Source organism: Bufo gargarizans, chromosome 6 (assembly GCF_014858855.1).
Source record: "Bufo gargarizans isolate SCDJY-AF-19 chromosome 6, ASM1485885v1, whole genome shotgun sequence".
Lineage (NCBI taxonomy): Eukaryota > Metazoa > Chordata > Amphibia > Anura > Bufonidae > Bufo > Bufo gargarizans.
In genome coordinates, this window is record NC_058085.1 from 286,886,004 (window position 1) to 286,909,007 (window position 23,004).

Consider the following 23,004-nt stretch of genomic DNA (forward strand, 5'->3'; position numbering starts at 1 on the left):
TGACACGTGCACACCAACATAAAGGGACATTTAGGTCACTCTACACCACTGTGGCAACCCTACACCTGGGTACCATCTACCACAGTATCACTAAAAGTGGCCCTGTGCCCTTGTTGCTTCACTGCAACTGGCGTCACAACAAACTTTCACTAAAAGGGACCCCTGGCCCCCGTCCAGTTTGTCGCAGTTCCATCTTGGTTCGTTTACTGTGTTTTCTCAAGATGCCAAAACAATCATGTCAACCAAAGAACTTCAGTTAAGGTGCCTCTAGTGGCCAAGAAAGGATGAAAACATAAATTTGTTGAGATCAACCATAATGACTCCATGGAAGATATGGAGAACCCAGAAGTCATTGACATTTTTTTTATGTATTTAATTTATTATATACCACAAATAACTTGATATAAAAACTGATGGCTGTGAACATACATGACCTGATGGATAATCCTGTCATGTCACTTGTTCCCTCAGTGTAAGGCCTCATGCACGCGGCCGTTGTTTTGGTGCGCATCCGAGCCGCCGTTTTGGCACCTCGGATGTGGACCCATTCACTTCAATGGGGCCGTAAAAGATGCGGACATGTCCGCGCTTTGCGGAAAAGAATAGGCATTTATATTAAAGGCTGTCCGTGCCGTTCCGCAAATTGCAGAACGCACAGGGACGCTATCCGTGTTTTGCGGATCCGCGATTTCCGGACCGCAAAACACTCCATGGTCGTGTGCATGAGGCATAAACCAACACTATGAACACCCAATCCCACCATGCCTTTCATCAATCTTTCATGGACTCAATATGCCCCTCAGCGAATACCTTGGGGTGTCTTCTTTCCAAAATGTGGTCATTTGTGGGGTGTTTGTACTGCCCTGGCATTTGAGGGTCTCCGCAATCATTACATGTATGGCCAGCATTAGGAGTTTCTGCTATTCTCCTTATATTGAGCATACAGGTAATGAGATTTTTTTTTTTTTCCGTTCAGCCTCTGGGCTGAAAGAAAAAATGAACAGCACAGATTTCTTCATTCACATCAATCAATGTGGATGAAAAAATCTCTGCCGAAAAATGTGCAAAAAACATAGGAGCTCCGCCCAACATCCAAACCCACTCAGCTCGTATGCCCTGGAAAACCCGATTTTCTCCATTCACATCAATCGATGTGTATGAATAAATCATTGCCGGATTTTATTTTATTTTTTATAAAAAATGTTTGCCAAAGCATAAAAAGACCGCCCCTCAGCTCATAAGCCTCTGCAAACGTTTCTTTTTTACTGCAGAGTAGAAATCTCATCTTGCAGCGCCGCATACACCGACTTTTGTGTAATCTGACAGCAGCGCAATGCTTCTGTCAGAATGCACATCAGTGCTGCAGCTGGTTGATCGGTTGGTCCACCTAGAAGGTAAAAAAACAAAAACAGGCCGCAACGCAATACATTTATTAACATTAACTTTATATGACATTTGAAACAGAACATTAACTTTTATAAACTTTATTGAACTTTTGGAACATTAACTTTTTTGCTTACCTGTGATTTTTTTTTTTTTTTTTTACCTTTTTATAGGACAAACCTCTCCTTCCCCATGGGACAATGTGCAAAGTGCAAATCGCCCAAAGATGTGGTGAAGTACATTATGCACTTTGTCCCAGGTGAAAGGAGAGGTTTGCAGCAGCTGTGAGTGAAAGGGCCCTAAGACCCCTGTGTGCCTGTCCTGTGTCATGCAATCCCTATACTAATAGTGTACCTGTGTGTGGTACTTCCGGAAACACTCCCCTAAGCATAGGGCAGGGTGGTCAGGGCAGTCAGGACAGAAATAGCGGGTGTCACTCCTTATTCGACGCCCGCTACAGACACAACATTTTCTTCAGGGTGGCGCTTGGTTTGAGGTACCAGCAACGACATTGGGGAAATGTCGCTTGTGTAGACGGATCACTACACTGGTGGTTGGGGCCACAGAACCTCCTGGATACAGGAGGTTCTCGATGATCTCTTCTTGAAATTTGAGGAAGGATCTTGTTCTCCCAGCCTTACTGTAGAGAACAAAACTATTGTACATGGCCAATTGAATTAGGTATACAGACACCTTCTTATACCAGCATCTGGTCCTGCGGGAGAGTAAATAAGGAGCCAACATCTGGTCATTGAAGTCCACCCCTCCCATGAGCGAATTATAGTTGTGGACACAGGGGGGCTTTTCAATGACTCCAGTTGCTCGTTCAATTTCGATTGTCGTGTCTGCGTGAATGGAGGATAGCATGTAAATGTCACGCTTGTCTCTCCATTTCACCGCAAGCATATCTTCGTTACACAAGACAGCCCTCTCCCCCCTTGCAAGACGGGTGGTAACGAGCCGTTGGGGAAAGCTCCGGCGACTAGGTTGCGAGGTGCCACACCAGCCAATCTGTTCTAGAAACAAATGCCTGAAGAGGGGCACACGTGTATAGAAATCTTTCACGTAAAGATGGTACCCCTTACCAAATAAGGGTGACACCAAGTCCCAGACTGTCTTCCCACTGCTCCCCAGGTAGTCAGGGCAACCGACTGGCTCCAGGGTCTGATCTTTACCCTCATAGACACGAAATTTGTGCGTATAGCCTGTGGCCCTTTCACAGAGCTTTCACAATTTGACCCCATACTGGGCGCGCTTGCTTGGGATGTATTGTTTGAAGCCAAGGCGCCCGGTAAAATGTATAAGGGACTCGTCTATGTAGATGTTTTGCTCAGGGGTATACAAATCTGCAAATTTGGTGTTAAAGTGGTCTATGAGGGGCCGAATTTTGTGGAGCCGGTCAAAAGCTGGGTGGCCTCTGGGACGAGAGGTGCTATTATCACTAAAGTGCAGGATGGTCTCAAATCGTGTCCTGGAAATGGCAGCAGAGAACATGGGAAGGCCCATGTTGAGGAGAAGGCCCAGAAAAGTTTTATATTCGGAAACTTGGACAGGTTTCCACCAGAAAGACTGGACATAAAAGCTTCCCGGGTTGGCGCCTATAAATTGAGTGGCATACCGGTTTGTTTCTGCCACGACTAAGTCCAAGAGCTCCGCAGTCAAGAACAGCTCAAAAAACCCCAGTGCCGATCCGATCTGAGCTATCTCAACCCGAACTCCAGACTGGGCGGTGAAAGGGGGAACTACTGGTGCGGCTGAAGTTGGGGGCTGCCAATCAGGGTTTGCCAGCACCTCAGGGACTCTAGGGACTCTACGGGCCTGTCTGTGCGGTGGCTGCAATGGGGGAACTAATGCACGTGCCACCGTACCAGCTTCAACTGCCCTTCTGGTGCTCGCCACTTCACCGTGTTCTACGGCAGTGCTGGTACTAGGTCCAGGATGGGCTGCGCTGCTGGTGTATGCCTCACCACGTAATCCGACAGCGCCAGCCCCACTCTGCTGTCCTTGAAGCGAATCCTGCGCAACCTGTGGTCTAGCAACACGGGGCCGGGTACGCCTGGTGGTATCAGGGACCTAAACCTCATTGTCCGAACTTTGGGTCAGACTGCCACTGCTTTCTACAGGTTCGTATTCTGACCAGCTGGATTCGTCAGATGAGGGTTCCCATTCCTCATCCGACTGGGTCAGAAGCCTGTAGGCCTCTTCAGAAGAATATCCCTTACTTGCCATTTGGTCAACTAAATTTAGGGGGTATTCCCTGAGACTACCCAAGAAAAAAAAGCAAGCCTGTCTTACAAATGGGAGGCTAGCGAACTACCGGAGGCCGCTGCGATTGATTAAAAAAAATATCAAAACTGACTTTTTTATCGCCGCAGCGCTTGCGAAGTGATTGTGCAGTGATAAAAAAAAAAAAATAATTTTTGTCACTGCGGCGGGGCGGGCGTGGGTGAACGCATGTGTGGACGACCGATCAGGCCTGATCGGGCAAACACTGCGTTTTGGGTGGAGGGCGAGCTAAGGTGACACTAATACTATTATAGATCTGATTGTGATCAGTTCTGATCACTTACAGAAACTATAAAAGTACCAATGCTGATTAGCGATACGCTAATCAGTGACTGCGGTGCGGTGGGCTGAAGCTAACTACCTAACAAAGGGGCCTAAACTAACCTAAACCTAACAGTCAATACTGGTGGGAAAAAAAAGTGACAGTTTACACTGATCACTTTTTTCCCTTTCACTAGTGTTTGACAGGGGTGATCAAGGGGTTAATTGGGGTGATGGGTGGTTGATCTGGGGCTAAATGTGTAGTGTTTGGTGTACTCACAGTGATGTGTGCTCTCTGCTGGAACCAACCGACGAAAAGGAACCAGCAGACAGGACAGAAGCCATTTAACACTATATATTTATAAATATAATGTGGTAAATGGTTTCTGATTCGATTTTTTTTAAAAGTCACCAACCTGCCAGCGCTGATCATTGGCTGGCAGGCTGGTGACAAACTTCTCCTGCGCCTTTTTTCGGCCCGTACTGCACATGTGCGTGCCGGCTATGCTCGAAATCTCGCGTCTCGTGAGAGGACGCGCCGATGCGTCCAGGAGGAATAACCCGGCCGCCCACAGGACACAATCCTGCTTTAGGCGGTCGGGAGGTGGTTAAGATAATCCTCTCTGTAGTTTGGCCTAAAAAAATTGAACTTAGGCACCCCCTTCAAGCTCAGTACTTAGATACAGGGAAAATTGGTTACCTGGAATTTTGCTTTCCTTGAGTCCGAAGGCAGCACATAATGGGTTAATATTGTCTTATTCGTTTCCTAGGACCGCCCACCTAGATAAATCACACAATAGATATAATGAGTATATATACACGCCCTCCGCCACCCTGCTTAGTGTTTCTTAAAAAATAGTCAGACCATAACTGCAGTACAAAAAAAATGTATTAGGGAGGGTAAGCAAAACAAAATTTCAGGTAACCAATTTTCCCTTTCCCGTTTCGTCCTTGGCAGCACATAATGGGATTGTATAGATCATAAAGGGGGGTGTACTAATATAAGACTGCATTTAGAACCCCAGTGCCGAAGGCTGAGCTCTTAGCATTGATGTCCAGTCGGTAATGCTTCACAAATGTTGATGGAGTGGACCAAGAAGCTACATTACAGATATCTTCTATAGACACTTGTGCTTGTTCTGCCCAGGATGCTGTTGTAGTTGTTGTTGAGTGGGCTCTTATCGGAAAAGGAGAGGATTCGCCCTCTAATTTGTAGGCTTCTACAATAGCGGTTTCTATCCATCTTGCAAGAGTGTCCTTAGATGCTTTCTGACCTCTTATAGGTCCAGCAAATAACAGAAACAAATTTTCATCTGTTCTGAATTCTTCTGTTCTTAGAAGATATATTTCCACTGCTCTTTTGACATCTAAAGTATGTAACAGAGTCTGCTCTTCATTGGAAGGTTCTGGAAGGAATGTTGGAAGAAAAGATTCCTTATTAACATTAGAAGATGATGGAACTTTGGGCAGAAAAGATGGCATAGTTCGCAATAGTAACCCTTCTGGTAGGGATCTTAGGTACGGATATTTTGATGATAGAGCTTGTAATTCCCCCAGTCTCTTTGCAGTAGTGATGGCAATAATGAATAGAACTTTATAAGAAAGCCATTTCAGTTCAACCTCTGATAATGGTTCAAATGGAGGAACTGTCAATTTCTTTAACACCAAGGATAAGTCCCAAATAGCTATCAGGTGTCTATATACCGGCTTCAACCTTTTAACTGCCTTGAAGAATCTAAAAATTATTTCCGAATTTGCTTTCTGTCATAGCATTGATTGCAGTCATGTGGACTCTCAGCGTATTTGGTGGAAGCCCCTTTTGAAAACCGTCCTGTAAGAACTGGAGAATTGAAGCTACAGAAATTTCTGTATGATTAGTTTCAGACATCCAAGATGCAAATCTTTTCCATATCTTTTCATATTTAGCATTAGTAGAACCTTTACGGGAAGAAAGTAAGGTATTGTTCACTGATTCTGAGAGACCTTTCTCTTCTAACTTTGATTTCTCAGTCTCCAGGCTGTAAGATGAAGTCTGTTCAGGTTCTGATGATATAGACCGTGCTGTAATAATAGATCGGGGTGAAGAGGAAGCTTCCAAAACTCTCCTTTCGACAACTGGAGTAGAAGGGGAAACCAAGGTCTTCTGGGCCAAAAGGGGGCTATTAATATAGCTTGAGGCTTCTCTACTAAAACTTTTTGTAGGACTTTCAGGATGAGGGGAACTGGAGGGAATAAGTACACATACAGGCCTTTCCAGCTTATTGAAAATTGTGGGGTTTTCAAATTTGTTTAGGGAGCAGAAATTTGGTAGCTTCCTGTTCAGTCTGGATGCCATTAGATCCCATTAGATTCCTGTTCAGAAGATCCGCTTAAATATTGGAATAGCCTCTGATATGCACTGCTCTCAAATTTTGTAGGTATAACCCAAGCAAAGATCTCCTTGCATAGGTTCAGTAGGCATAGACTCCTTGTCCCCACCTGTTTGTTTAGGTAAAAAACTGCAGGAAGGTTGTCTGACTGAACCAACACTGACTTGCCCTTGAGATCTGCTTGGAAATGACGTAAGGCCAGCTTGATTGCCTTTAGTTCCCTGAAGTTTGATGATTGTTGTTTTTCTCGGTTGGACCACCAACCTTGAATCCACTTGTTCTGGAGATGTGCTCCCCACCCTAGAGCAGAAGCATCTGTGGTAATTACTACAGGAGACGAAACTGGAAGATTTTCCCCTTGGATAAATTTGTTTCCTTTAACCACCACTTTAGACTCGAAATCATGGATGGTTTCAGTCTGACCTGAGCTCCAAGATTGTGATTGTAATGCCAGACCCGTAACATATTCTGTTGGAGATCCCTGATATGAAACTTTGCCCAGGGAACAGCATCTATCACAGCTGTCAGGTGCTCAAGAGTCTTCATTACCCTGTGAACTGAAGGTTTTGGGGAAGATATTAAGGCTGTCACTTCTCTTTTCAAGGATACAATCTTCTGGACTGGTAGATACAGAGTCATGGTACATGTGTCAATCTGAAACCCTAGGAACCGTTTCGATGTGGTAGGGTAGGTGTTGGATTTCTCCCAATTGATTAGGAATCCTAAGGCATGGAGTAGCTTGATGACCTTCTGTAAGTGTAGCATCAGCATGTTCTCTGATGGTGCTGTTATAAGCCAGTCGTCCAGATATGAAAACACCTCTATGGATTGAAGATGAAGATTTGCTACTGCAATCACTGCAATTTTCTTGAAAATCCTGGGTGCTGAAGAGAGGCCGAAGGGCAGGGCTTTGAACTGGTAATGTTGTATCTTTCCGTTTTTGAAAATTTTCTCGAAGACCTTTTTATTGGTATGTGAAGGTAAGCGTCCTTTAAATCTAGTGACGCAATGAAATGACCTTTTTTGAAGCATGGCCGTGACTGATCTTATGTTTTCCATTTTGAAATGGATCTTCTTGATATAACTATTTACGTAACGAAGATCTATGATCAGACGCCACTTTCCCCCTGGTTTGGGCACTGGGAACAACCAGGAATTTACGCCTGCTCTTTTTTGATGTATTGGAACTGATTCCAATGCTCCTTTCTGTAGGAACTCTTCTACTAGCTCTGCAATACGGGGGTCCTCTTTTTGATTTAAAAGGAAATGATCCCTTGGACGGCGATGAAATTTCAGAGACTAGCCTTCTCTTATAATTTCCAGAGCCCATTCATCTGAAGTAATTGTGGCGAAAATAACCTCGCCACTGGGTTTTGGAGGGGCCTGTTTGCCAGCCTCTTGCCTCAGGATTATTTTGTTTTGGTAATTGTATTTTGCTGATTGCGTCAAAGACAATGCCTATTCTGTTATTGAGTGCGTCACAGGCAATGCCATTGTGTTTGTTAATTGCATCACAGACGATGCCATTGTGTTTGTTGAATGTATAGTTTTTAAACTGTAAAACTGTAAAGGATTGGCTACTATGTTATGTCCTCAGTTCCCAACCAGGTCCACGGGGGTGGTATTCTTGTTGGAAAATGTGTATATAAGTCAATGCTTGTGTGTTCAATAGAGAGTTCCTGTTTTACCCTTAATCATGTTGAGGCTGGTGTTTGGGTAACTGATCGACACTGGGGATTGCTATATGCTGAAGATTTGCTATACTACCCTGTCTATAACTACTAGGCTAGGCTATAACAATAGTAAGAGCTGTTCCTGTTCCTGGTTCCTGTGGTGGTTACAGTGTCGAATGGAGTATCAACGGAGGTACCCAGTCGGGGTGCCAGGAGATCGGTTACAGTGGTGGCAGCAGTGCGATGGCATCCTAGTGTGAGGAGAAGCAGCTCAGAGACACCGTTCGTGGAGTATATTGAAGGCAACGCTAGTATCCGTACAGCGCCCCTGGCTACAGCAGGATGGAATCGGCTAGTCTTCGGACAGCATTCCACTACGAGGAGGAGGATGTCCCGGACTGGAGGCATGCAGTCCGGAAAGGCGTCTGGCATGAGGCCCTGGAAGATGTACAGCATCGGTGGGGCGAGAGTCTCCCCAGTGAGGAGCAGCAGTTGCGGATGTGAGTGGCCCTGCGAATGCCCCTTCTGGGAGAGCAGCCCCTGGATGAGTGGGTGACAGAACTCGAGAGCCTGGTATGGAAGAAGCTTTGGCTAGACGACGCCTACCAGGCACTCTGGTAGTATGTGATTCGGCACTCCCCCTGGATGGCTGAGCACGACAGACCCGAGGGTGAGGATTATGATGGCCCTGGCCTGTTGTTTGAGTCCTTCACAGAACCGGAGTTCTGAGATGCTGGAGAGTCCCGGTTCTGGGATATCTATGACTACAGGGAGGCTATGCATGATTGGGCTACAGCGAGAGAGGTGATTATGTTTGGTAATTGTATCACAGGCAGAGCCCATTGTGTTTTGGTAATTGTATTTTGTTGATTGTGTCAAAGACAATGCCTACTCTGTTATTGAGTGCGTCACAGGCAATGCCATTGTGTTTGTTAATTGCGTCACAGACGATGCCATTGTGTTTGTTGAATGTATAGTTTTTGTTTTTTAACTGTAAAACTGTAAAGGATTGGCTGCTATTTTATGTCCTCAGTTCCCAACCAGGTCCACCGGTTGGAAAATGTGTGTATATAAGTCAATGCTTGTGTGTTCAATAGAGAGTTCCTGTTTTACCCTTCATCATGTTGAGGTTGGTGTTTGGGTAACTGGGGATTGCTATACGCTGAAGATTTGCTATATTCCCCTGGCTATAACTGCAAGCTCTTGTAAGAGCTGTTCCTGTTCCTGGTTCCTGTAAAGGTTACAGTGTCGAGTGGAGTGCTTGGAGTCCTCGGGAAGCACTAGGAGCATCCTTTAACGGAGGTACCCAGTCGGGGTGCCAGGAGATCGGTTACAGTAATGTTTTGCCAGGCTGAGTAATACTGAGTAAGCCGACCCCCTACTTCTTGACTTATGGCATCAGAAATTTCTTTGGATGGTTTATCATTCGATCTTTTCCTGGATTTTTCTGATAAAAACCCAAGGAATCTGCGATTTGTTCTTCCTCTGGTAGAGCGTCCGCGAAATTCTGATCTTTGAAACTGCTGCCTTCTATAGGGACGAAAATACCTTGTCTGGTTTCTACGCTTGAATTACTGTAAATCTAAGGCTTTGTCATCTTTATTGGCTTCTAATAGCTTGTCCAGCTGAGAGCCGAATAATCTTCCAGGTTCAAAAGGAAGAGAACATAGGTTATTCTTAGAAGAACTATCTCCTGACCATAGTTTCAGCCAGATAGATCTTCTTATGGAATTAGAAAGTGCCATGTTTTTTTACTAGGCCTCTTAGAGTATCCACAGAGAAGTTGCAGAGGAAATCTGTTGCAAGCTTCATAGTGGGCAACTGCTGGAGTAATTCTTCTCTAGGAATCCCATCTTCTATATCTCTTCCAAGATGGCTTAACCAGACCCTTAAGGCACGAGCTACTGGCACAGTGGCCATAGTGGCTTTTTAGGTGAGGCTAGATAAGTATGTAGCCTCTTCAAAAGATTGTCTGCCTTTCTATCCATAGGGTCTCTGAGTAATGTAGAATCATCAGATGGAAAGAATGATCTCTTTGCAAGTCTAGTGACAGCAGGGTCAACCCTAGACAGAGCTTCTCACTTAGCTGACTCGGAGGGATCTATTTTGTACATGGCTCTAAACCTCGACCCCGTGTCCATCTTCTTAATGGGATATTTCCATTCCTTTTGAATGACAGAATCCAATACCGGATGACTAGGAAAAACACGTGCTTTTTTCCTTGGAAAGTAGAACAAGCTCTCCTCATCCTGATCAGTAGTTGTTTCCCTCTTTGATTCCATTATATTTTTTATTTCTTTTATCAAGCGGTTTGTATTTTCTTTCTTGAACAGGAAATTATCTTTAGCAGTAGTTAATTCTGATTCTGAGTCTGAAGATATTTCTCCTTCAGAGCGAGGAGATTCCTCTGCAGACGTAGAAGATGGTACAGGATCCGATCTCTTCTTTAAAGTTTTCCTTTTCTTCTTGGACTGAGCCAAAATGACTCTAGAAGTGCAACCAGCTTTTTAGTATTGTCATCAGAAGCATCTTCTGGTTGAGTGCAATCTGCGCAAATATTAGTAGGATAATTATCCGGCAATGGTTTCATGCAGAAGATGCACAAAGCATGCTTTTTCTTTTGTTTCGTTGTAGGTCTAACAGGAGAGGATTCCAGGGAATGAGTAGTTAATTCCCTACTACAAATCCCACAGTAGTCATCCAGATGATCATCAGACAGGGGCTGTTCGCAAGACTGACATAGTCTGTGTCTGTGCTTTTTTGTTCTTTTGACCCCCTTGCTTGAATGGCTGGACATCTGTTTTAGAAAGAAACAGGAATATATTAGAATACAATATAGCCATCAATTTCCAGGTAGACCTGACCTAGGACAGGACTTGTACCTTAAATGAGGCAAGAGCTCGGCTGCCAGGCACACCAGGTAACATGGCTTTGCGCTAGACCGCTTGATATACTTAACTTTGGCGCCAGAAGAGGGAGAGAGAGGCGGGCATTGATGACATCAGCGCTCCTGTGCGCTGCGTTCCATGGTGCATTCCACTGCCTGCACCGGAAGTCGCTTGAGTAAATGCCGCTGAATTCGCCTCGCAAGTAAAAATCTCCCCGCTGGGCTGCGAATAAGCGGATACAGAGCAGTGCCAAGGACACCCCACATGGCTAAGCTGGACTCTGAGCCATGTAACCTGGGACACACCCCACGGTATAAGCGGCTAACATAACAATAGGTGGGCTTCTTCCTTCATCCAGAATGAGGACAAATAAAAAACGCAAAGCAGGGTGGCGGAGGGCGTGTATATATACTCATTATACTAATTGTGGGATTTGTGCGAATGAGACAAGATTAACCCATTATGTGCTGCCGAGGACGAAACGGGAACATGACAATACCAAGCTCTGTACTTATATAAAGCAGCAGGACCACGCTACATGCATGGATACAGTAACAGAACCAAGCTGTGGGTATAGATACAGTACCAGAACCAAGCTGTGGGTATAGATACAGTACCAGAACCAAGCTGTGGGTATAGATACAGTACTAGAACCAAGCTACGTGCATAGATACAGTAACAGAACCAAGATGCGTGCATAGCTACAGTTACAGGAACAGAACCAAGCTGCATGCGAAGATTCAGTAACAGAACCAAGCTGTGTGTATAGATACAGTAACAGAACCAAGCTCCATGCATACCTACAGTTACAGTAACAGAACCAAGCTGTGGGTATAGATACAGTACTAGAACCAAGCTACGTGCATAGATCCAGTAACAGAACCAAGCTGTGGGTATAGATACAGTACTAGAACCAAGCTACGTACATGGATACAGTAACAGAACCAAGCTGTGTGTATAGATACAGTAACAGAACCGAGCTGTGTGTATAGATACAGTACCAGAATCAAGCTGCGTGCATAGAGACAGTAACAGAACCAAGCTATGTGTATAGATACAGCAATAGAACCAAGCTGTGTGTATAGATATAGTACCAGAACCAAGCTGTGTGTATAGATACAGTAACAGACCCGAGCTGTGTGTATAGATACAGTCACTTCTACTGGCACTCTTTTACCCACATACAGTACTTCTACACATGCCGGCACTCTTTTACACGCACACTTCTACACATGCCAGCACTCTTTTACACGCACACTTCTACACATGCCGTCACTCTTTTACACGCACACTTCTACACATGCTGGCACTCTTTTACACACATATAGTACTTCTACACATGCCAGCACTCTTTTACACGCACACATCTACACATGCCAGCACTCTTTTACATGCACACTTCTACACATGCCGGCACTCTTTTACTTGCATACTTCTATACACATGCCGGCACTCGTTTACACGCACACTTCTACACATGCCGTCACTCTTTAACGTGCAAACTTCTACACGTGCCGTCACTCTTTTACGCGCACACTTCTACACGTGCCTTCATTCTTTTACATGCACGCTTCTACACATGCTGGCACTCTTTTACACGCACGCTTCTACACATGCTGGCACTCTTTTACACGCACGCTTCTACACATGCCTTCACTCTTTTACGCACACACACTTCTACACATGCTGGCACTCTTTTACATGCACACTTCTACACATGCTGGCACTCTTTTACATGCACACTTCTACACATGCTGGCACTCTTTTACACGCATACTTCTACACATGCTGGCACTCTTTTACATGCACACTTCTACACACGTCGGCACTCTTTTACATGCATACTTCTACACATACTGACACTCTTTTGCATGCATACTTCTACACATACTGACACTCTTTTAAACGCATACTTCTACATACGCCGGCACTCTTTTACACGCATACTTTTACATACACGCCGGCACTCTTTTACACGCATACTTCTACATATACTTCCACTCTTTTAGGCCTTCTGCAGGCGACTGTATCTGTTTTGTTGTATGCACAATCTTGTACAGGGGGCGGGGCTTATCACAGACAGCTTCTAAGCAAGGAAGCTCACTTGCTGGTTCGGTGCCCACCGAGGATTTCCCCAGCTCTCCGGTGGGCCAGTCTGAGCCTGCTTATGGTAGTGTATGCACGGTGTACCTCAAGTGTCTTGACACTTCCACAAACAGCATGTATGTTCTCCTACATGTACAGAGGTATATGCTCGTCACAGGCCTAGTTTCCACGTACAGAGGTATATGCACTGCTCAAGTCTTGTCTCCTCCAGGTACAGAGGTAAACACACTTCGTTGGTCTTGTCTCCTCCAGATACAGATGTATATGCACCTCATGGGTCTTGTCTCCTACATGTACAGAGGTATACACATCTCATGGCCCTCTTCTCTTCCACATATAGATGTATGTACATCTTAAGGGTTGCTTTTCCTCTATGATCAGAGGAATGTGTACAGCATGGGTCTCATCTCCTTTATGTACCAGGGGCAGACTGGCCATAGATCCCACAGGGAAATTTCACTGTGGGCCAATGTCCATGGGGCCATCTGAGCCCTGCTCTTGGCTGCGAGCTGGGTACATAAGAACCTTATGCTCTCAGCATTAATTAAAGCTAGTAGAACCAGGTACATATGTACCTGTCCGGTGACAGCAGGTGCTCTCCTGAACTCAACTGTATCGCCATCCTCAGGAAGGTAATATAGTTGAATACTGCACCGTGGGTAGCAGTATTCTGTGCTGCACTGTGGTATTTAGTTCTGCTGGGGTGGTATTTTTTGCTGCACAAAGGTATTGCTGTCCCACCTACTTATGTTATCCCTGTCTTCTTGTGTTGGCCCTACCTTTTATCAGTTTGGATTTGCCTAACACAGGGGGCCACTTTTATTTATTTTTTGTCCAGGGCCACTTTAAGATCCTAGTCTGCCCCGCCATGTACAGTAGTGTATACACGTAATTTGTCTCATCTCCTCCATGTACAGTGGTGTATGCACCTCAGGGGCCTCACCTCCTCTTGTACTGTGGTAATATGCACCTCAGTGCTCTCATCTCCTCCATATACAGTGGTATATTAATCTGAGTGCTCTCATCTCCTCCATGTACAGTAGTATATGCACCTCATGAGTCTCATCTCCTCCATGTACAGTGGTGTATGTGTACCGCCCCAGAGGTGCATTACCACCTTTGCACCTCGCTACTATCTCTAATGGGCTAGTATAATGTCATTCTATGTATTAATTTCCAGGTCCTATAAAATGTGCATTTCCTATTTTGCAACTGTTCAAGTGTATTATGCCTGGTTCACCAGCAGGTGGAAGAATCAATGGCAGAGCTATAGGTACCTAGAGTGGAAGAGGAGTTTGCCTGCCACAGTTAATGCCAAAACCTGCTGAAAACCAAGATAAAGCCTGTAAACTGTTTGGAAGAACGTTTATTGAGAATAAAGCTGTTATTAACTTCATCACAAGGTCTGGACTTAATTTATTTCTTCAAATCCCTCGATTATTCCCCCTTTTTGCTCTGCTTCGGATGACAACGCCTGGAGTTCCAGCGTATCCAGGTGGGAGCACCGTGACACATGCGCAACACCATTAAGGGACATTATAGGCTATCTTACATTCCTCTTGCATTCCTACACCTGGGTACCATCTACTACTTCACTAAAAAGGGGCCCTGTGCCCTTGTTGCTTCACTGCAACTGGTGTCACGAAAAACATTTGCTTTAAGGGACCCATTGCCGTGCGTCGCATATGCCTCAGGTGCCTCACCGCCTCATGTACGGTGGTATATGCACCTCAGTGGTCTCATCTCCTCCATATACAGTGGTGTATGCACCTCAGTGGTCTTATCTCCTCCATATACAGTAGTATATGCACCTCATGAGTCTCATCTTCTCCATGTACAGTGATGTATGCACCTCAGTGGCCTCACCTCCTCATGTACAGTGGTATATGCACCTCAGTGCTCTCATCTCCTCCGTGTACAGTGGTATGTACACCTCACGAGTCTCATCTCCTCCATGTACAGTGGTGTATGCACCTTAGTGCTCTCATCTCCTCCGAGTACAGTGGTATATACACCTCAGTGCTCTCATAGAAACATAGAAACATAGAAACATAGAATGTGTCGGCAGATAAGAACCATTGGCCCATCTAGTCTGCCCAATATACTGAATCCTATGAATAGTCCCTGGCCCTATCTTATATGAAGGATGGCCTTATGCCTATCCCATGCATGCTTAATCTCCTTCACTGTATTTGCAGCTGCCACTTCTGCAGGAAGGCTATTCCATGCATCCACTACTCTCTCAGTAAAGTAATACTTCCTGATATTACTTTTAAACCTTTGCCCCTCTAATTTAAAACTATGTCCTCTTGTAGCAGTTTTTCTTCTTTTAAATATTCTCTCCTCTTTCACCTTGTTGATTCCCTTTATGTATTTAAAAGTTTCTATCATATCCCCTCTGTCTCGTCTTTCTTCCAAGCTATATATGTTAAGGTCCTTTAATCTTTCCTGGTACGTTTTATCCTGCAATCCATGTACTAGTTTAGTAGCTCTTTTCTGAACTCTCTCCAAAGTATCAATATCCTTCTGGAGATATGGTCTTCATTACTGCGCCCAATACTCCAAATGAGGTCTCACTAGTGCTCTGTAGAGCGGCATTAGCACCTCCCTCTTTCTATTGGTAATGCCTCTCCCTATACACCCAAGCGTTCTTCTAGCATTTCCTGCTGCTCTATGACATCGTCTGCCTACCTTTAAGTCTTCTGAAATAATGACCCCTAAATCCCTTTCCTCAGATACTGAGGTTAGGACTGTATCACTAATTTTATATTCTACTTTTGGGTTTTTACGCCCCAGGTGCATTATCTTGCACTTATCAACATTAAATTTTAGTTGCCAGATTTTTGACCATTCCTCTAGTTTTCCTAAATCCTTTTCCATTTGGTGTATCCCTCCAGGAACATCAACCCTGTTACAAATCTTTGTGTCATCAGCAAAAAGACACACCTTACCATCGAGGCCTTCTGCAATTTCGCTGATAAAGATATTAAACAATATGGGTCCCAGAACAGATCCCTGGGGTACCCCACTGGTAACAAGACCATGGTCTGAATATACTCCATTGACTACAACCCTCTGTTGTCTGTCCCTCAGCCACTGCCTAATCCATTCAACAATATAGGAGTCCAAGCACAAAGACTTCAATTTATTGATAAGCCTTCTATGTGGGACAGTATCAAAAGCCTTACTAAAGTCTAGATAAGCGATGTCTACTGCACCTCCGCCATCTATTATTTTAGTCACCCAATCAAAAAAATCTATAAGATTAGTTTGACATGATCTCCCTTAAGTAAACCCATGCTGTTTTTCACCTTTCAATCCATGGGATTTTAGATGTTCCCCAATCCTCTCCTTAAAGAGGACCTTTCACCAGAATAAAGTATCTAAACTGACTATACAGATGTGTAGAGCGGCGCCCAGGGACCCCCCTGCACTTACTGTTATCCCCGGGCGCCGCTCCGTTCTCTGGTTATAGCCTCCGGTATGTTCATAGTTAGGCTCCACCCAGGGGAACCTGCTGGCGTCTCTTTCTCCTAAGCTGTAGCACTGGCCAATCGCAGCGCTCAGCTCATAGCCTGGCTATGAGCTGAGCGCTGCGATTGGCCAGCGCTACAGCATAGAAGAAGGAGACCGCAGCAGGTTCCCCTGGGTGGAGCCTAACTATGAACATACCGGAGGCTATAACCGGAGAACGGAGCGGCGCCCGGGGATAACAGTAAGTGCAGGGGGATCCCTGGGCACCGCTCTACACGTCTGTATAGTCAGTTTAGATACTATATTCTGGTGAAAGGTCCTATTTAAGTATGGTTTCCATTAATTTCCCCACTATTGATGTCAGGCTTACTGGCCTATAGTTGGCCGATTACTTCCTACTACCTTTTGTTCTGAATGGGCACAACATTTGCTAATTTCCAATCTTCTGGGACGACTCCCGTTACCAGTGATTGGTTAAATAAATATGTTAATGGTTTTGCTAGTTCACCGCTAAGCTCGTTTACTAGCTTTGGGTCTATCCCATCAGGCCCCTGTGACTTATTTGTATTAATTTTAGACAGCTGACTTAGAACTTCTTCCTCTGTAAAGACACTGTCAGGGAACCAGGGGGCCGTTTCGTATCGGGTTTGCAGGCGCGGGCGGCGGGCGCAGATAGCTCCTCCTCTTCTACCTGACAGGACACCTGACGTCAATGTGGCCAGTGCGCCTGCGCGAGTCGGACGCCGGGTGCGCGGTACACAAGCCGCGTGCGCAGGGATACAAGCGTAGTGCACATGCTCCATTCCAGACCACAGGTGCTACTCAGGCTGGGGGAGGGCTTCAGCCTCCGTCACCGCCCTCAGCCTTATGATTGGCTTCTGACTAAGGAAGCCTTTTGGTTGCCCGGCAACCAGGGGGGCGGTCCTGGGTTCACTGTGTACTTAAAGCCAGTCAGAGCCTTGACTCATTGCTGAGTTATTCAACCTTATGGTGAACACCCAGCTCCCTCCTGTGAACCTGTTGTTTAATCTGACTTCCCAGCTACCGACTTCTTGCCTGTTTCCTCGATTACGATTTCTGCTGCCCGCCACGACCCGGAACTGGAACCGACTACCCGATTGGATTGACCTTTTTTGTACTACGCAAATTTTTGGGATTATTTCGTCCCTGCCAAAGGATTCCATACCTGATCCCCTATTCCAGTCCTGACAGACACATGCATCAAAAGATGCATTAGTCTTCCTTCCTAACTGAGGTCCTTTCCCTTCATTTTCCTTTGTAAAAACTGAACAGAAGTATTCATTGAGGCAGTTAGATAGTTCTTTATCTTCTTCCATATACCTTCCTTCTTTAATTTTTAATTTGGTAATTCCTTGTTTTAGTTTCCTTTTTTCATTTATGTATCTGAAGAATGTCTTATCCCCTTTTTTCACTAACTGAGCTAATTTATTTTCTGCCTGTGCTTTAGAAGCTCTTATAACTTGCTTGGCCTCTCTCTGCCTAATCTTATAAATTTGCCTGTCATCCTCATGTTGTTTTTTTTCTATAATTACTAAATGCTATCTTTTTGTTTTTAGTGATTTTGGCCACTTCTGCTGAGTACCACAGTGGTCTCTTCCTTTGTTTGCCTTTACTGACAAGCATCATGCAATTATCTGTTGCCTTAAATAGTGCCACTTTTAAGTAGTCCCATTTCTCCTGGACTCCATTGAAACTGTTTCAATCTGATAGGGACTCATGTACCACTAATCTAATTTTAGAAAAGTCAGTTTTTCTAAAATCTAAAACCTTTGTTTTTGTTTGGTGTGACTCAGTCACTGTGTCGTCTAGCCCTGCTAGCGGTAGCACCAGGAAGACATCTCACAACACCATTTTCCTCAAACTTCACACCTCTTATGATAGTCACTTACCAACAGCTGCTTACTATCAGTCCTCACCTTATTCCTTATCTTTGGCTGCAGTCTTGCATACTTTAGGCATGGGAGATAATTGTTCCTCACCCACTGTGCCTGAGCCATCCTCCATGTTGCTCTTGCGCTCTGAAAGTGCTGCAAATAAATTATGGAGCGCCACAGACTGTGGGACATGTCTTATATCAACAACTTTCAGTCTACCAGAACCTGCAATAACCCATCTTCCATTTCTAGGGGGCTTCTGTGTCAGTAGCATTGCAACGTTCCCAGCCTGATTTTGTTTAAGAGTTCATTTACAAATCTCAGATTTCAAAAATGCTATTTCCTGCTGCATTATGGAGAGCTGTCTACAGATCAGACAGCATTCAAACGTCCGAAGAGTGGAACATGAACATGTACAGTGGTGTATGCACCTCAGTGGTCTCATCTCCTCCATATACAGTATTGTATGCACCTCAGTGGTTCATCTCCTCCATGTACAGTGGTATATGCACCTCAGTGGTCTCATCTCCTCCATATACAGTGGTGTATGCACCTCAATGGTCTTATCTCCTCTATATACAGTGGGATATGCACCTCAGTGAACTCACCTCCTCATGTACAGTGGTATATGCACCTCAGTGACCTCACCTTCTCATGTACAGTGGTATATATGCACCTCATGAGTCTCATCTTCTCCATGTACAGTGATTTATACACCTCTGTGGCCTCACCTCCTCATGTACAGTGGTATATGCACCTCAGTGCTCTCATCTCATTTGTGTACAGTGGTATATACACCTCATGAGTCTCATCTCCTCCATGTACAGTGGTGTATGCACCTCAGTGGTCTCACCTCCTCATGTACAGTGCTGTATGTACCTCAGTGTTCTTATCTCCTCCATGTATGGTGGTGTATGTACTGTACCTCAGTGGTCTCACCTCCTCATGTACAGTGGTATATGCACCTCAGTGGTCTCATCTCCTCCATATACAGTATTGTATGCACCTCAGTGGTGTATGCACCTCTGTGGTCTCATCTCCTCCATATACAGTATTCTATGCACCTCAGTGGTCTCAACTCCTCCATGTACAGTGGTGTATGCACCTCAGTGGTCTCATCTCCTCCATGTACAGTGGTGTATGCACCTCAGTGGTCTCAACTCCTCCATGTACAGTGGTGTATTCACCTCTGTGGTCTCATCTCCTCCATGTACAGTGGTGTATGCACCTCAGTGGTCTCAACTCCTCCATGTACAGTGGTGTATGCACCTCTGTGGTCTCATCTCCTCCATATACAGTGGTGTATGCACATCAGTGGTCTCAACTCCTCCATGTACAATGGTTTATGCACCTCAGTAGTCTCATCTTCTCCATATACAGTGGTGTATGCACTTCAGTGGTCTCAACTCCTTCACGTACAGAGAAGTCCTCTATGTGCACTGGTATACACACCTCATGACTGTGTCACCTCCATTTGCAGAAGTATATTCAACTTATGGGCCTCATCGTCTCCATATACAGAGTAATACACTAATACACATGGGTCACCTCAGGGGTCTGTGTTCCATGTGCTATGCACCTCTGTATCTCTGTCCCCATGTCTCTGTGCTAGAAGGAACGTGTAGAGATTTATTTTCTCTCTGTGAACTGGACAGGATGATGTCTCAGTAACACTATTATCTGATATGAGGCATTTCTGTATACAATCTGGAGTTACTGGACTGAGGTAATGTGCCCGTATTTGCTCCTGGGGCTGCACATTGTTACAGACATAAGACTTGCCCTCCTTTATGCCCCGGTGATTGGACATTATTGATAGACCTGCATGATTTTCCCCTCAGTTCCCACTAAGAGCTGAGTCCATATGGCCAGGCTCCTGTCTGCCGTATGGAAGTGTTAGTGGCACTGTGGATGAGCTAATGTGAGCCAATGGCTCTATCCCAGAGGCCTCTGCTCTGTGCCAAGTGGACAGATGGTGCTAGGCCATTCACTCGCACAGCTCTGTCCTGCTATTTGGACACTGACGGAGTGAATGGTCATCTCCTGTGATATATATACTGCTATGTCCTGCCCAGTGTGATGCCCGGGCAGCCTGCGAGGAGGAGGGGAAGAGGGGGGCATACCAGTGCTGCGAATACACATTGTATATTTGCAAACCAGAGTGTGGAAGGTCAATCTGTTGTGCAAATTCGCTGCTGGCTCTGCTGAACAGATGTTGCACTGCTGCAGCCAGCCTAATGGAGGGGACCTATTCCAGACTCGTAATATCCTTTGCACTCTGGTCAGGTCTGATTGCAGCGTCGTCCCTCGTGCCCCATCAGATTCTTGTTCCTGTTACTTCTGGAGGGAGATTGCTGCTGCCTGACCTTGAGAGAACAGTCCGGTGTAAACATCTAGATCAGCTGGAAATAGCGCATAATATGGCTGCCGGGGATTGCCATTACTACTGTATATGACCTGATTTTGCTTTTTCAGAGTTTTTGGAACATTCCAGGATTTCAAACCCCCACCGATCAGATATTTCTGGCCTGTTCTGAAGATAGGCCATCGATATTAAAATTTCTTTATGTACATAAAACCAGAATTGTATTGATACTATATAAAAAGTACATTATTATCTACAACTTTCCGGCAGCCGTGGAATCATTATCTACTAAAAAAGTTCAGCAGTTTTCCAATCTATTTAGTGTTTCAGATCATCACTGCCAAGACCTCTGCTTGTTGTCAATGATTGAAAGCATTCCTCACATCCAGAGGAATGGTTTGGACAGATGTAGTCAAGAATTTTCCCGTTCGCTGAGAGCAAGCAGAGATCTTGAAAATAGTGAGGATTTGAAAACACCTAGTAAAGTTGCATGCATCTCCATAAAACCCCTTTTAAACAGGGATGTACACTGGAGGGAGCTCCATACTGCAAAATCAGATAGAGCGCCACTTTATCAGGCGCACCTCCCTCCCCATAAGCCATTTTGAATGGCCACTTTAAAACCAGCAAGTCTACAAGGCTTGGATTACAACCCTTGTAGTCAGAGGAGCAGCCATAGATGGTGCACAGGTAGCATTCTCACCCAGGCACATGTGAAGACACCAGTAGCAAAAAATGGCACATGGGGGGAGGTGGCACTCTCCACCAGGATAGATCAGATAAAGAAAGCCTGTGGCCAGGGGCGTAGCTATAGGCGGTGAAGAGGTAGCAGTCGTTACCAGGCCCAGGAGCCTAAGTTGACCCAAAGACCCTTGTGACACATAAGAAGATACCAGTATTATAGAAAGTAGATGCAGGACAAGTTACACCTCTGGATGGAGGGAAGGGGTTAGGCCAAGAATTTAGCATGGAGGAAGGGGGGGGGGTGCTGTTTCAATTTTTGCCTCAGGCATCACGAAGGCTATGTGCTTGCCTGCCGCTGGCCACAAAGAACTGAGGGAAGGGGGGCACAAGCTGAGCTCATGCACCAGGGCTCATGAGCCTTTACCTACACCCCTGCCTGTGGCCCCTATACCTACTCTCTCTGTATCCCGGCATGGGTGAGTAGTAGATACAGGATATATTGGTCCATGGTCCCGTAACGTCCCATCTCTGGCCACCTTTATGAGTCTCCCCTTAAAGTGTTAACTTGACCAAAGTGCTTGCAATCAATACTGCCACCACCAGCAGCTCGCCCTGTTCTTCTCCTGTCTCGGAGTTTGATAAGACAGCCTCCGGCTCTATTTTTCTTGTTGTTACAAAGGCCCCTGTCCTGACATTCGTTTGATTTGTGCCTTTGACGAAGGGGTTGTCTCTATTATGTTTAATTGAAAAGAACTGCGGACTCGGAGCATGAATATTCAATGCGGTCCCGTTTGGTGGCATTCCAGACACCCTGATGTTCTGTGATTCCTTTCTGACTCACAGCTAGGAGGCCTGTCAGGCTTCGAATGACAGCAGGAAAGCTATTAATTGAAATAGCTTCATTAATTAGTAATTAAGAGCGGGGTAATGACTATGTCACACATCATATTTCAATGAGTGCCCTTCATGTGTTATAGGGGCTTTAATTAAAGAATATGCATTTTAATTAAAAAGCCAAGGTTGGCCTGTGGCCTCCACAAAGACTGAAGTCTGGGGGAAATTTGCAGACAGGTCCATAGTTTGGATTAACGGGGTTGTCCAGGATTCGAAAAAAAAAAAAGGGCTGCTATTTTCCAGAAACCGAACTACAAGTTGTGTCAGTTGTGGTTTTTGCAGCTTAGGTCTATTGAAGTGAATGGGACTGAGCTGCAATACCACATAAAACCTTCTGATAGGTGTGGCGCTGTTTAGCTAATTCTAAATTATATGGACATTATGTTTTGAACGGATTAACCCTGTTTTAGGTGGCTGTGCTTGGATTATAGATACTTAGACCAGACATGAAAGATATTGGACAGTCTGAAGACAATCAGGTCAGACTTCATTGCTTGGACTAAAGTATAGGTCAACCTATGGCAACCCCATCGACGCAGTCATTCAACTGAACTAAGGCCTCTTTCAGAGGGGCATCCCGGATTTGCTCCGGATGCGTTCCGTGTGCATTGTGGGAAACCCGCACGAGTGCGCACACAATTTCAGTCAGTTTTGACTGCGATTGCGTTGTTCAGTTTTTTCCATGCGAGTGCAATGCATTTTGCACGCGCATAATAAAAAACTGAA